The sequence below is a fragment of the Chaetodon trifascialis genome, chromosome 5, assembly GCF_039877785.1.
Source record: "Chaetodon trifascialis isolate fChaTrf1 chromosome 5, fChaTrf1.hap1, whole genome shotgun sequence".
Classification (NCBI taxonomy): domain Eukaryota; kingdom Metazoa; phylum Chordata; class Actinopteri; order Chaetodontiformes; family Chaetodontidae; genus Chaetodon; species Chaetodon trifascialis.
Genome location: NC_092060.1, coordinates 999,419 through 1,014,324, shown reverse-complemented (window position 1 = coordinate 1,014,324; position 14,906 = coordinate 999,419). Strand labels below are relative to the sequence as shown.

The 14,906-nt window shown below is 42.4% G+C and overlaps 1 protein-coding gene across 4 annotated transcripts in view; it reads left to right on the top strand.

The window, feature by feature from the left end:
* abhd18 (abhydrolase domain containing 18) overlaps positions 1-14,906 on the top strand; it is a 93,712-nt gene that overhangs the window by 5,223 nt on the left and 73,583 nt on the right. The gene's annotated exons all lie outside the window — the stretch shown is intronic.

The window sequence follows — 14,906 nt, the reverse complement described above, 5'->3', positions numbered from 1 at the left end:
GCATTTTGGATATGGAAACAAGCTGCGCTGCAACGAAAGAGGCTCTGCTGAGTCTGCTGAAAGAGCAACGCAGGGTGCAAGAAAAAGTCACAGATTTGGAAAGTAGGTCCAGTATGTCCCTGCAGATTCAGCGGGCTCATAGAGCTTCGACCCAGAAGCCAGGACCTGACGCTACACCTCGGTCCATTGTGATAAACTTCCAGCAGCATGATACCAAAGAAATGGTATTGAAGTTGGCTTGGAAAAAGAGAATTCATCTTAACAACAAACCGATTTTCTTTGACCATGATTATGCATAGGAGGTGATGGGAAAATGCAGAGCTTACGGGGGAATTAAAAAAGCGGTGAAAGAAAAAGGCATTCACTTCCAAACCCCATACACGATGATCCAGATTCACTGGAGGACCGGCCCACGAACCTACGAGGACGCACATCAAGCTGCACAGGAGCTACGGGGCCGGGGGATGGAGGTGCCCGCTGTCAGAGAGGATCCAGCCTCCAACTTGGAGGAGAAGATACAGAAGGCGTTCCCATGGCAACAAGTGGCCAATGGAGGAAAACAAATAGGGACGTGAGTGAAGGAAAAGCTCCAAGAGTTTAGAAGATCATTACAATGTTAAAAGTACTAAAAAAGATTCAGAACTGTATGTGAGTGGACTGGATAATAAGGGAGGTGAACTATTCCTTTTTACTCTCTCGCTTTACTTTATTCCTTTAAAACTTAATCTGTTGAAATTACTGTAAATCACTGACTGAAAGGAATAGTAATGTTGGACTCATTAGTGGACATGGAGTGCACCAGTAGGTCAGCCACTACACCACTAAGGAGGGCCCCAACCATCCAGGAGGGGTTTTTCCCTCCACCCACCAACAGGGATCTTGGAGGGACAACGGTTCCTCGGTTACAGGAAGTTCTTGCTTTTGTTATAGTTGTTATTTTTGTTATGACAAGTGGAAATGCTTGCTCTTGTTCTACGTTTAAAACAGGGGAGGAATTTTTTTTCTACAAGGGAAATCTGCTTTTGTTGAGGTCACAGCATCATACAACTCCAGATGTAACTGGGTATATACAGGGACCAGATAATGAAAGTAGTGTCTCTAAATGTGAATGGGCATTGCAGCCCAGTCAAACAGAACAATATTCTTCTTAAACTAAAAAGAGAAAACATAGATATTGCATTTTTGCAAGAAACCCACCTGATGGAAGCTGAACATGGAAAACTTAAAAGACAGGGGTTTAAATATGTCTTCTCCTCAAATAGATCTAAACACAATAGAGGAGTAGTAATACTAATTTCAGGAAAGGTGACATATGAACATATGTCTACTATTAAAGACAAGGAAGGTAGACTCATAATGATCTGTGGGAAGGTTGATGGAAATTTGTTTACCCTATACAATGGGTATATCCCTCCTGGTTCAGAACCAAATTTTTACACCCAAGTAATAGAGAGGATCATAACTGATGCACAGGGGACTTTAATATGTGCCAGTGATTTTAAGGTCGCTTTCACACCAGAGCTGTTTGGTCCACTTTAAATGGACCAGAGTTCGGTTCCTCCGATAGTCCGCTTCATTTGGGCAGGTGTGAAAGCTCATCCGAACTCTGGTGTGGACCAAACAAGCGAACTCTGTTCTGCCTGAAAACGTGGGTCTTGGTTCGCTTGCAAGTGAACCCTGGTTTGGTTCGTATGCAGTGTGAAAGCTTACCCTACCAAACACAGGACCAAATGTACGTAGTGACGCTATACGCAGGGCATACGCATGCTAAAATACAATGCATCTCATCTGTATTCATAATATAGCTAGATTCCGCATCTCTATTTACAGCTCATTAGTCCTTACATGAATGTTTACTGTTGCTATGGCAACAAGTGACCGCTGACATTAGCAATTGCTAGCTAGCTTAGCTCAATTGTCTGAACAACAATAATCCATAAATTCACAATTTGGCATATTTAAACGAAATCAAATCACAACTACCAACAGTCACAGTCCTTAAACTCTGAGCTCATCTGTTGTCACACGTTAGATCGTCAAAGAAAAATAACAGAATCAATCCCTGACAAGCTACGATAGCATTATAGGAACAGTTGCGTTCACTGTTGTTTTTCTGGGCCGGGAGGTAGGGCTTTCCCCTCCTACTTTGTCCAATCGACGAGCGCCTATTGTGCAGGAAGTTCACAAACTGATTCAGCTTCTGGTGAATAAAATGTTTTCAAATATGTGCAGTGTTCCGTTACGTCTTTGTGCCTTTTAGATGATTTGTCATCAGGCACTGAAGCAGATACCTCTGCATGGTGGTGCTGCGGTTGGCGGACGTTGGCGAATACGGCTGCGCTCCAGAGAGTGAGCGCAGCTAAGGTGGTTAAATAAGTTTGTGGTATTACCGGTCTTGGTGGGGACTAAAGTCTTGCATAAGTTACAGACCACATTGGTCTGACCACGGTCCGACTTATAAAATCCAAAAAACTCCATACTGGTGAGCTGACTTTCCCTGTTCTATTGACAATTTCTTTGCTCGCTGCAGCGCTCACTCACTCCTCGCGGAGCATCAAACACGTGACAACGAGATGGCGCAACCGAACTTGATAATGTTACATGATTGGCGTGTTAGCGTGTCTCTCTCACTGATTAGCGATTAGTCCCTACGTTGCTCAGTTACCTGAGAGCGAGTGCCTTTGTTCATGCAACCAGCCTCGCTTCGCAACTTCAGGTTTCTTCCGACGAAGAAAAAAAAATTATTGAATGCTTTATCAAACGCATTTTATATTGATATTGATGACGTGTCTATCGCGAGACATATTGCATATCGGCCCAGCCCTAAATACGATTAATTGATGTTTGGAGACAGCTAAGTCCATTAGTTAAAGATTATACCTTCTATTCATCCCCACACTCAACATATTCTAGAATTGATCATTTTTTAATATTTGGAACAGACAGTAGCAAAGTACAAGACTGCCGTATTGGAGGAATGGTCCTTTCAGATCACTGCCCACTCTATTTGTCCTTACAAATGACCTGTAGAAGGAAGCTTACACACTGGAAACTAAACCCTAATGTACTCAACAACAACAGGACAGAACAGTTTGCAAGAGAAATTCAAGAATACTCTAACGATAATGGAGAGGTTTCTCCACCCATACTCTGGGATGCCTGCAAGGCACTAATGAGAGGGAGGGTGATTGCAGTAACATCTTTTCTTAAGAAACAAAGAGAGGTAGATATTAAGACCCTCCAGACTGAATTCATAAACCTAGAATCTGAACATAAAGACTCAACAGACCCAAAAGTTAAAATAGAAATAAAAAAGAAAAGAAATCAGATTGAAGAGTTATACTCTCAAGAGATTCAAAAGAAATTGCTTTACACAAAACAAAAATACTAGGAAGGGGGCAGCAAATATTCAAAACTATTAGCATACAAGCTAAGAAAACAACAGGCAGACATATACAAGATAAGGGACCCAAAGACTGTTTTAAAACATATTATGAAAAATTATATTCACGACCTCAAGTCAATACCGATCAGAAAATGGAGACACTATTGAAATCCTTAAATCTACCAAAACTCACGAAAAACAAAAATAAAATACTAGCTTCACAAATTTCAAAAGAAGAAATTTACTCAGCTATCTCAAGACTAGGGATGGGTACCGACCGAATTCCCGCTGAAGTACCGAGTATTGAGTACCACATTTCGGTACCGGAACGCACTTTTTTTTTTTTTTTTTCCATGTACGCACCTTGACGTTATGCGTCGGCGAGAGCGAGGACGCGGTGACATGGTGACGTGGTTATGTCAGTGGTTGCTTTATCTTCAGAGGCGAACCATGGCGGACCGCAAGTGCTCCAAAGTCTGGCTTCATTTTACCAAGCTGGATGCCGACAACGCGCGGTGCAACATTTGTGATGCAAAGTGCAAAGCCAGCAAAGGAAACACGTCCAACTTGAGGAAGCACTTGGTTAAACACCAAATATTCCTCAAGGTGGAGGAGTGCACGATTTTTGACAGTTTAAAAACACAGGCTAACGTTACCACAGCTACTCGCCGGCGCCAGCAGCAAACGTTACCGCCAGCAGCTCGACACTTGCCGCCAGCTTCGAGGAAGGAGAACAACTGGCCCCTTTTAAAAAGGTAGATGACGACAACGACGCAGCTTCAATTAGCTCAGCAGCATCAAGTTCTTCGGTTCCAGGTAAGCTAAATGATGTGCTTAAATGTTTCCTGTTTTAACCTCAAATGCATTTTGAGAAGCATTTGAGGTTAAAACGGCTCGGTTCCCCGTAATGTTAATGTTACACGTTTATGTTAATTAACAGGTCCATCCACGTCGTCCCATTTCCCCACACACCCTTCAGTTACAGTGAGAGCTGCAACGGTGACCCCATTCACTAAGGCAAAGGAGGCTGCTTTGCCTCGCCATAGAGCCGAGGAGTGTCACAGAGCTGTGACCGCATATGTAGTTAAAGCTATGTTGCCCTTTGCAACTGTAAACACCCCATGGTTTAGGTACTGTATATTATTTCATTGTATAAAACGAGTGATTATGTGTGTGATAGCCAGGGCTTGCTGATGACGTTATGATGTTATTTAGATTTTTTTATTATAATTATTATTTCTTTTATTATTATTTTTTCACAACAGGGAGATGACAAGGGCTCTCAATCCGAAATACAACCCCCCTAACCAAAATGAACTTTGCAACACACTAGTACCAGCTTGGTACAGTGTGGAAAAAAGCAACGTAAAGGAGGAGCTGAAAGAAGTAGACTACGTTGCAGTGACAGCTGACCTGTGGAGTAGTGTGGCTCAAGACCACTACATTACTGTCACTGTTCACTATATAGTGGAGGTGGAGCTGAGGGAGAAAGTCCTCCGTACAAGGGCAGTGTATGTCTCACAGACAGGGCCTGTTGTAGCAGATGACTTTGAAGTGAAGTCCAAAGTGATAGCTGTTACTGTTGACAACGCTGCCAACATGGAAGTAGCTGTCAAGAAGATGAGGGTATTGAAGATGGGGTGTTTCGCACACACCCTCAACATTGCAGCCCAAAAACTGTACAGTGTGAAAAACATATCCAGTTGGTCAGGGAGGATACGCGCTGTTGTGCTGTGGCTTAGAAGAAATAGCCTTGCAAAGCCTGTTCTGAAAGAGAAACAGAAACTCCTCGGTAGGTGAAAGAAGGTCAATTATAGATGAATAAAAAAATCTTATAATGGTAATATATCTAAATACATATTTTATTTGTACTCTTCTTCTTTCAACTACATTTAACTGGGACAAAACTCTGTCTTTGTCTTCTTTAAGGCCTTGATGAGCACTCCCTCATACTGGATGTGAGAACCAGGTGGAACAGTCTTTTCCTGATGGTAGAGCGCTTCATTGAACAGTACCCTGCCATCCAGGCTGCTGCAAGGGACCCACGCATAAAGAAGGCCATGGACAGAGACAGGTATAAACTGATTTTAAAAAATAAGTCAAATAGTAAAGAGATGACAAAAATTTAATTACGTGTATTCTGCTGACACAAAACATCCTTATCCATATATACTTTGTATTTTGCTCCTAGGTTAGAGAGGGTGTCAGATGATGACATAAGCAAGTGTTAGGACTTTGTGGACACCATGGGTGCTTTTCATTCCATAAATTGGTCTCCTCGTCTCCTCCACTCGCCTCCTCTCCTCGCGTCTTAGCTCCGCCCAGCGAGGACATGAAAGAGGGATGCGAGGAAGGGACGTGAGGACGAAGGAAACGAAACTCCGAAATGAAAAATCCTCGCTCCACAGCGTCAGTCCGAAGCGACGTCAATTACTGATGACGTTTGCACAGCTGTACAAGCTGTAAAACGTGATATTATGGTCAGATCTGCAGTCAGACTGTTCTACTCCTGATTGCTATTGATGAGGTTTCAATTATATGCCGTTAGAGGCATAACAGAGGACGGGTGTGTGGTAGATTAAACCAACAGCCTTGTAGCCTTGCTTTAAAAAACCGTAATATACCAAGAATTTTCATTAATTTCTTGGTGACAGATACAATTGTTAAAAGGACACAGTTGAAACAAGAATCAAGATTACATTTGTGAAGACCTGCTCCCGCCATGATTCAAACGTGTGCCACATACGACACGCCCCTTAAATAATAAAAGACTTCCGCGTAGGCTACACCGGTGTATCCTCGCCTTCAGAAGCCTCCTCTCTCCTCGCTCCTTGTCTCCTTCAGGTGCATTTAAGCAATTGGAAGATCCTTCATCATGGCGGAGGGGAAACGACTTCCGGGTCGACGAAGGAGAGAGGAGACGAGGAGGCACAATTCAATGTAATGAAAAACACCCCATGAAAGTCATATACACATCCACACTTGCAGTCTCCTCTGACAAGAACGCCACAGCAGGGCAGATCCTCTCCATCCTGGACAAACTGAGGGCCAAGTTTGAGGTGACAGATGAAGACTCTGCATCCAGGAGAGCCATCAAGGAGAAGGTCTGGGGCGACCTCTCCTGCCGCTACGCAGTATGTAAATCATTCACTTAATTTTGCCATCCAACTGTTCACATTTAGAATTGATCACCCAAATAATTTTATGTTCTTTTATAGGAGGAAGCAAATAAAGAACTTCGACTCTTCCTTGAGGAGGCTACAGCGCTAGATCCACGCTTCAAAGGCTGGGTTCATGATGAGGATGTTTGGACCCGCCTAGAAAATGCAGCTGTGGCACTAAGTGCAAACAAGGTTTGTTCATTCTGGGGCATAGAGTGGACTTACGTGTTCTGTTATAATACAAACATTGTTTTAATTACTTGTTGTGTGTATGCTATATTTTTAAGGGTGAAGTGTTGATTACCCATGAGGAAGAGGAGGCAGAGGAGAGAGAAAGAAATGTGCTGCAAGATGATGAGTCTGAAGGAGAAGAGGCAGCAGCACCTGTAAAAAGAAAGAAGCTTTCAGCACTTGGTCAGCTCTTTGAGGAGGAAGACCAGGCCCTGCTAATGCAGACTTAGGCAGATGTCACTACTCCCTCAGTGACTGAAAAGGTAAAGAAAGAGCTGCAGACCTACAGGAGCTTTCCAGCAGTCCTCAGCTCCACCAATCCCCTCCTGTGGTGGTGGCAGAAGAATGACCAAATGCCAGTGCTGGCAAGTTTGGCCAAAAAACATCTTTGTGTGCAGGCTTCTTCCACTCCTTCTGAAAGAGTGTTCTCGACAGCTGGGGACACAGTCAGCGTGGAACGGGCTCGGCTCTTGCCAGAAAAAGTCGACATGCTCGTGTTCCTTAATAAGAACTGTTAAAGATGTGTGTATCGTATCCTATGGTTCTTGATTAAGTGTTTGTTTACTGTAGAGGTGCCAGGTGCTGCTAATGTTAAACATTTCATACAGTTATTTATTTTGAAAGTTGTTTTTTACTGTACAGGCAGCAGGTGCAAATGTTAAACATTTTATACGGTTATTTATTTTGAAAGAAACCCGCCTAGTACAGGCAGCAGGTGGAAATGTGAAACATTTTATACAGTTATTTATTTTGAATCTATTTATTTTTAAGTTATTTACTTTATCCCCACACACATTTTTCTCAAGTTCTTTGTTGGAGATATTTCACTTGATGTTATTGAAGAATAAATGTTCAAAATTCCGAAGTTTTGACTATTTTTTAAATATACAAAATAACTTTAATTACCAAACATACATACAAACATATCCCCCCCGAAAAAAGTATTGAAAACAGGTACCGAAAAATACCTTTATCGATTCGCAGGTACCGATATCGGTATCGTATCGATTCAGATGTGTAAGGTACCCATCCCAACTCAAGACTAAAAGCTAATAAATCCCCAGGTGCGGATGGATTCAATTCAGAATGGTATAAGAAACTGAAGGAGGTTTTGACACCTATTTTATTAAAAACATTCAACTGGGTCCTGACTAAAGGGGAAGGAGAAACCCCTGCGTCATGGAAAGAAGCAGTTATATCTGTTATAAGTAAGGACAAATTAGGTGCAAATTACAGGCCAATTAGTATGCTTAATTTGGACTATAAATTATTTACTTCAATTATTACAAAACGACTTGAGAATTTTTTTCCCCCGTATAATCAATATGGATCAAACAGGTTTGTGATCCTATTTGCAATTTTTATTGAGCCATTGGCACAATGGATTAGACAGAACAACAAGACCTTGTGCTTGTTAGCCTTTCAGACCCAACAGAATCTCTGCCAGCGTTTATGTCTATTTTAGATGAGTATGGGTCATACTCAGGATATAAATTAAACAAGTAAAAAACTCAGGTCCTTAGTTTTCACTTTGATCTCTCTCAGTGTCTCCGCTCCAGGTACCATCTAGACTGGGACAAAAGCTCTGTAAAATATTTGGGAATTTTCCTTCCTTTAGACACATCAAAATTAGAAGAGATAAACTATGGCCCCCTCAAAAAAAAGAAATTACAGCAGACATCAATAGATGGAACTTGATCCCTTATCTAAATATCAGTTCTCATATAGATTCGGTTAAAAATTAAAAATTTTACCTCGACTTTTTTTTTTTTTATCTATTTCACTCTATACCAATAGAGAAACCAGAATTGTACTTTAGAGAGTGGGATTTATATGGGCAGGGAAGAAGCCAAGAATAAAATATAAAACATTACAATTACCAAAGGAGAAAGGTGGATTGATAATTGGCTCTTTGACAACATGGGGTGAAATAATAAAAAAATATCAACTGAAGAGAAGAACCGAACTGTTTAAATGGTTTGCATATGATCCAGATTTTATGCCGAATAATTATGACACAAGGTTCAGAAATTGGACAGAAAATGGACTTACAGCATACTGTGCACTCTTAGATCAGGATAATGTTTTGAGTTTCCAGGACCTAAAAGAAAAATTTACAAATCAGGGATTTTATGAGTAAGAAATTCCCAAGGGATGCTGCTTCAGGGAGGGATGAAATTCTTAACATTTTTCAAGGAGCCTACAAGAATGTCACTCTCCAAAAGATAATATCCAAACTGTACTCAGCTCTCCACAGTCTTGGGGGTGATTATACTTTGGATATAAAGGAAAGATGGGAAGCAGAGGTTCCACAGTTCCCATTTCTCACTAGAGGAATGGGACTGGACTTGCAGAGAGCAGTGGTCAGTGACAAGCTCCCCCTCCTGGAGGGAATTCACCTGGAAAAACTTGACCCGATTCTTTTGCTCCCCAGCACAAAAGTCCAACTATTCAAATCAGACTGCATGTTGGAGGTCCTGTGGGAATACTTCAGTTTCATATTTTTTGGAGCAGTTCCTCTGTGACTCCATTTTGGAGAGAGATTCTGGGTGTCCTGGAGGCTGTCTTTCAAAGAAAAATGCTTCTAAACTTCAAAGTCATGTACCTGTGTGATTTGGATGGACTTGAATATACAAAGCAGGACAAATACCTTTTGAGTGTGTTGTTAGTGGGGTGTAAAAAGGCTGTGACCAGAAAATGGCTTAAGAAAGACAAACCAACAATAAATGAGTGGATCGATGTAATTTTTATGGAGAGAATTACATTCAAACTAAGAAACCAAACTGATATTTTTGAAGAGAATTGGTCTTAAAATTGCTCTGTTATGTATCAACTGTAAGGCCTGATTTCATATAGATCACAAATCCTTTAATAAGAAATGTTTTTTTCCCTACGTTCAAGTAGGTATCTTTAAATCTTTATGTATGATGTGCTTATGTTAACTTGCTGTTTTACTTAAGGCACAAATCCTCCCCTCGTCATGTTCTGCTATCTTGTGTTGCATGTCTGTGTGCCCAGCCAGCACATATATGTATGTTACTAAAAGAAAATGAATAAAAAGTAAATTAAAAAACAAACAAACAAAAACCCATTATTGCCTAGGCATCTTTTTAATTTCAATATAACTCTGTTCTCCCAATGGAAATGTGTCACACAAGAAATATAACAGCAAACAAGACTTGCAGGGTGGGCTATACAGCAGCGCTATAAAAGATGCCCCCCCCCAACACACACACACACACACACACACACACACACACACACACACACACACACACACACATGGCCTACTTATGTGTCCCTGTCTTCAAGCACAAGATGCAATGCCACACTTCACATTGGCTCTTGCACAGGACCATCCTCGGGCACACATGCTTTTCTTGCAGCGGCAGTATTTGCTGTGTTTGAGTTCAGAAGGTTTTGCCTCTGTCAGCATCATGGCTGCCACCAATTTGCCAGTTGTCTCCCAAAATCAGTGGCAGTTGGGTAGGCTGGCTGATCCATGTGTGCCCGATTACACACAGCCAACTGATGCGGGGCTTGGTGAAGGTGCAATAGGAAAGCATCTTCAGTTGGTGGAAGGCAAGTCTCCTTTGATGCTCACAAAGAGATGGGCTCGCAGTGCATTTAGAGTACCACCAAAGTCACTCCTGTCATAGAGTGACAGCAGGGGCTCTATTTTCGACTCCGCCACCGGCGCGGCGTGGGCGCGGCGCAAAGTCAGGTCCGCTGCGCCGATGGGGCGTGGCGGCACAGACTTTGGTATTTTCGTGAGCTGCGCCGCCGGCGCATCTCCACCTCCTTCTCATTTCAGTCCCACCCAGCGGCGCAACTCGGAAAGAGGGAGGGGAGAAGGCGTGGAGTGGGTTTGGCACAGCCGAGTCAAATCTCCACCAATCACAGCAGCTCCTCGCCTCACCTTTAAGAACACCGCTGGCGAGGCGCATGGCAAGTTTCCAGGAGACTGACATCACTCATGTCTCCTGACAACCGTTTGTATTACTTTGCACACCCGTTTGTATATACTGTTTATTTTTTCTCAGTATATATACACACATACTCAATATAAATATTTTGTTTTTATATTTGCTTTTTATATATATAGTTCTCTCTATTTTCTTTCTTTTCTAATTTTTTTCTAATTCTATTCTGTAAGGAGCACTGCAACAAAAACAATTTTCCCTCGGGGATAAATAAAGGATTTCTGATTCTGATTCTGATGTCTAAATATGAGGTCCTTACAGATGGAGCGGCCTCGAAATTCCCCTAATTTCATGCTGGGGCCCTGGCGGGTCCGTGACCGGTCTCTGCTCTGCAGTAGGCGGGTTCGTGACTGTAATGAGATCCCCCGCGATGACGTCATCGGCGCGGGGCCAACTCGTAACGCCCCTAAGCTCCATTTGCGGAAACTACCTGCACTCGCTTGATCAGTCCACCAGGAGGAGCAGTCATTATTACCGTGTCAGCTTTGCTGAGTCGTTCATTAGATCTGCACATAGCCTCCACTGCTGTAAGAAAAACTGCTTGTCTAGTAGAGCACCCTGTGCAGTTTTTTAAATATAATTATGCTTAATCATCCACATTATTGTAGTGCTCGTTCACAAACTTCTTGGATCTGCTCATCTGCCCATCCTGCCTTTTCCTCCACATCTCTCTCCACCTTTGGAGAGGCTCCCAGCGCATCTCCGCGTGCCGAGTGATTTGTGCCCAGAAAATTAATCATGAATAACAGAAGTTGTGCGTTGCATTTTTCTAGCTTTCTGAACTGCTAAACAGTTAAATGTTTAATACTCTGCCTGATTCGCGGAGCCACTTTCGGTTGGTGGGTTTCCTGTTTGTAGCGCATTTTAGATTTGCCGGTTGCTATTTGATGCGGCGACCAGCAATACGCAGTTTCTGTATGTGTGTGTACTGTATATTACTGGACAGAAATCATTTACAGTGCGCTGAAGAGGGAGGGACGGGAGGATGAAATGCCAATTTCAGCCTGTGATCTGTTAATGTCTGACTGAACAGCCTCATGGAAGTGATATTTTACAGTTCTACATATTTTAATCTAACGGAATTCGTTGAAACAAGTCACTTGGTGCTTTCAAAGTCATGTCATTGAGCTGAAAGGTTCCAGATTTCGTTCGCCTTCACAGGCGGCTGCGGAGCGCAGCAGACGGCTCGCACTGCGCACTGCGATGTTCAACATCATAGGCTTAATAAACTGTAGCTAATTATCACTGATATTTTTCATCACTCTGTCTGTGTGACTGTCTGTGTCCTCCTCTCTGTGTCTCTTTTTTCAGACTGTTCACGCAATGAATATAAACAGTAACTATTAAAAAAAAAGTTATAGTCGCGGGTAAACATAGTGCTCATAAGCACACCAAGAATGCATTTTTTACGTCAGGCGTTGTGCACGCGTGTTTGATATTAATATTGTGCCGCTGCATCTCAAATAAATGTTTTTTTGGGAAACGGAAATGTTCAACATGACTTCATCATGTTAGACCAGGCAGACAGGTTCTTACTACAACATCAACTCTCCCTCCGCAGCCAGCGAGCCTCATCCCCCGCACGGACACCTACATTCAATCATGAATAATCCAATCAGACCAATGAAAAAAAACAATGTTGTGGGGCATAAAGGGCCAATGGGCCGATGTAGATGGGCCAATCTACTTGTTTTTATTGGCCAATCAGTTAACACACACACACATGAAAACGGCCAATAAACAGTGAAATTAGTATCATGAGTATTTCTCAGATGATGATTTCTGTATCTATCTAATCCGTGGCATGCAATATTTCACCCCGATTTTGGATAAAGTATAAATCCAATTGTTTCATTGTTTCAGCTGTCGTGGCCAAATCTCTTGTTAACTTATTAAGCTCTTCCGCACAGTGTGACATCTATTTTAATTATTAGAGAGCTGCTCTAATGGCCACTGATAGACTGTCCATCCTATTCTATAAACTGTTGGTGGTTTGTGAACTTCACTGCATTTGTGCATTTGAAGCGATTAACTCCCGGCACATTTCAGAGCTGAGTAAACCTGTAGTTTCACTGACACATCGCGCATCATCACCACGGGCGTCATGATGTTCTCCTGTCTGTCACTCTGTCAGGCATGTGTAGTGTCGAGCCGGCCGCGTTGTTGGCTGAAAAGTCATTATTTGCATTACAGTGTATCCTTTGTTCTAACTCAATGGATGGTCGCCAGCCAAACAGGCTCCCAGCCCCCACTGTCCCACAGACTAGCTATGGCCAGTAAAATAGGTGGAGGGCTGAGGGGAGCGCGTACCTCCAGTAATTAAAAATCAATTTGTGCCACAGATATTAATATTGTGTCGCTGGCTACTTCATAGACTTCACTAAATGTTTCCATTACACTTAATTACATTTATGGATAAGCCAACTTTCCCACCTCCCTCATGCATCAAAATGTATATTATCAGTCCGACCAGGAAATCTTGCGATCGCAAAAATTAGCGCATATCCAACCAATACTAATATGACTGTCTACTGGCCGCTTCCTGGTCTATTTTTGCAGAGAGCCGCGCGCCTGTTGCGGAAAACATAGGCGAGCCCTGGAATCTCCAGATGACGTGCTCTGCTCCTGCAGCTCTGTCTCTGTTCCAGCACATGTAAAGTAAAATTAGGTCATCATTTTTGTTGATAATTATCAAAAGCAAACTCTATGTAAACAGATGGAGCCTGTTTATTCTTGGAGTCACAGGCTGTTTTGTAAAAATACATCACTTTTATGACTCAGGAATGATTTTGTAACTTTTTTTTCGAAGAAGAAGATAACATGCAGCAAAGGGCTGAAAGACGGAATCGAACCCGTAGCCGCTGCAGAAAGCTTCATACATGGGACGGATGCTCTACCAACTGCGCCAAATCTCCACCACAAAATTTTGTAACTTTGAGCTGATGTTTCGTATTCTCAACTTAAAACTTGTTTTTTTTAAGATGGGAACTGAATCTTTTCGACTGTTTCTGTAATGTGAAGTATGGTTATTATCATATAGGAAGTGATTATATACAACTTTTTTACATGAGTTTGTTTTTTTTGATCGCAACAATCACAAAAACATTCATACAGTATATTGTAAGAGAAAAACTTAGGAATTTTCTGTTTGCAAATCGAAAATATGCATTAAAACAGGCTGATGGAAACACACATTTAAGACTTTTTTAAGACTTTGTGCGAGAAATATTTTTCTAAGTTGATCTAAATAATCAACGTAAAATAGTTGAGTAACTGTGACTGCCTAACTACAAATAAGCCTACTAAAGCAGATGAATGTAGTGGAGTAAAAATCTTTGCCCTTGAGATGTGTTCCTGTGAGGGACACGCCATCTCCTGGTGACACCCTGCAATTGAATGAAGAGGCGTGTTTATAGTGGATTCTGGGCACACCCCAAGAGGAGGGGGGGACTGGTAGCTGGCTGGCAGCCGGCTGGGAGCTGGATGGCCTCTGGCCTGGAGGGGAATTTCGAGGCCGCTCCATCTGTAGATGGTAAATCCTCGGTCTCCTCTTCATCCTCCTCAAAGCAATGATGTACTCCATCTTTGTAGATAACGTTAAGCATTACAATGATAACATTTGTATTTGGAATGAAATGACGTGGGTAATAGCGGACAACGATCATCACTTACGTTTTTTCATGTGTCTGTCTCTCTCTGTCTCTCGAGTGCTCTGGGATAGATGCAATATATATGATCTGTAGGATGCCACGGCTGTTTCTGGTTGGCACAGCGATGTTAACCGATTAGTTCGCATCCCTGTTTCACCTGTGTACATTCGGTCAGGATGAGTGACCATTACGCGTGCCGAACGCGCTTGCAATGTCGTCAGATGAGATACTGATCAAAATATATAAATTTAGGTCTGACTGTATGTGCTGACTCAGATAGCTGCATTGAATCGTGGCTGTTGCTAATTAGTGTGCGTTCGATGACTGACCGAGCACTGCTGAAAACGCCATTAAAACCACGCTGCCGTCTTGTTGACGGTGTGATATATGGCGTCATCACGTTTTCAGTGGATAGCCGTTATTGCCTAGCAGCCACCCATCCAGAGGGGTGTCCCCCTGAAAGACTGTAGGGATGCTAGAATTCGTCGGATGAATG